Raw genomic sequence first — 1,703 nt, 5'->3', positions numbered from 1 at the left:
ACTCTAGACAGTTGCACATAGTACATTTAAGTCATTATGGCTCTTTGCCTCTTGACTCATTTCATTGCCCACTAGAGCAATACTTTCTCTCTTAGTAAACATTTGAGTTTCACATATTCAATTACATGTGTATCCCAAAAATTTCTCAAATTAGGCCCCTTCCCCCCTTTTCCATCCCTTCTTTCTTTCCTTTCCTTTCCCTAGCATTACTCTCATATATAGCTTCACTTTGTGTCCTTTGCTTTTACTCTTGAAACCCTCGTTATTCTAACTTTCCAATCGTCCTTCACTAGTTTCACTCTGCAGAGTATCGTCCATCTAATTTCAATCGACTCATTAGCATGCACGCTACATTCAAAGCGTTGCGAAAGAGCACAGAGAAGGTGAAGGCATAGCCAATAGCTCTTCTAGCTTGCAAGTGGCTTCTACATGCAACCCTTCAAGACACAAGTGGAAGGTCTAGTTCGCATCACGATGGTCACTTCAGAGCCAAATGAGTGCAAATCTCAAAGAAAAGATGGTGGAATCCCACAACCAGCTAAGAACAGGTCAGTACAAAATGCAACTTGTGATTTCTAGGATTTCAAACTTGACTTAGATACCACCAGTCTGAGTAATGTTGGATGGTTAGGAAAGATGGGATTGCATGAGTATAGAGCTAGTGGTGCAGGTTTTCAAGTTGCCGTTAATTCCAGACGCAACTACTAAAGCTCCTAGTAGATGTCCCGATGAAGTGATGCTCTAGGAATTTGGGGAGTAGGTACATTCAAAAGGCTATTTTTATGTAAAGAATGCACTGAAAGGTCAGAGGAGGGATCAGTGCAAATGGTTTTTGGAAAGAGTTTTGATTTTAACAAAAGTATGACTACATTTCAAAATACAATTACTCCTTCATGCACTTTGTAGGGTAACAGAGTAAACTAGATGCATGAGCTGATTATGGGAGAGATCACCTTCATTAAACTAGGTGCATGAGCTGATTATGGGAGAGATCACCATGAAGGATAAGAGGAGAAGCACAACAAACAATAAACTCTAGTCCATCTTATATGCTCTAATCATTCAAATTCCGGATGCACCTCGTCCTCGACAATGTTTACCTTTCTCCGATGAAAACGAGGGCAAAGAGAGATGTATAGTGGAGGAATACCCAAGAAAAGAAACAACTAGATTCCTAAAGAAGCAAGATATGCTCCAACAGAGACAGAAGTAGTGGAGGAGGCAAAGAAAGACCAGCAAGAATAGTTGGACGTTTTACAACAATAGGGCTGATCAAATTCTATCAAGAAGCCAAAATAAAAAATTAGGTGCAAAACTACAAATCGAAGACCTTGCAACTAGGAGGATGAGCTAGCACCAAGGAAGATAAGGAGGTTAAGGAGAAAATACCAAAGCAATCAGCACAGGAAAACAAAGTTGGTAATTTACCAGAGCCATAGGAGGGAGTGCCACTAGTGGAGGATATGTAGACAGATCCACTGAAACCGATTAGTCCGGCACAAAAATCACCACCAGCACAAGAAGATGTAAATAATCGAGAGTAGAGTCCAAAAGAGCAAGAGGGAGACCAAATCAAATTTTTAGACACTAACGCGGCAATCTCATTATTGCAAAGATTCCAAATGCAACAAAGAGAGCAATATAGAGGCATGGAAAAAGTTTATACGAAATGGCAACAATTGAAGGAGAACAATGATATCTTG

The sequence above is a fragment of the Dipteris shenzhenensis genome, chromosome 29, assembly GCF_047967505.1.
Source record: "Dipteris shenzhenensis isolate YYH24624 ecotype China chromosome 29, Dip_SZ_1.0, whole genome shotgun sequence".
Taxonomy (NCBI): Eukaryota; Viridiplantae; Streptophyta; class Polypodiopsida; order Gleicheniales; family Dipteridaceae; genus Dipteris; species Dipteris shenzhenensis.
This window is presented reverse-complemented; position numbering follows the sequence as displayed.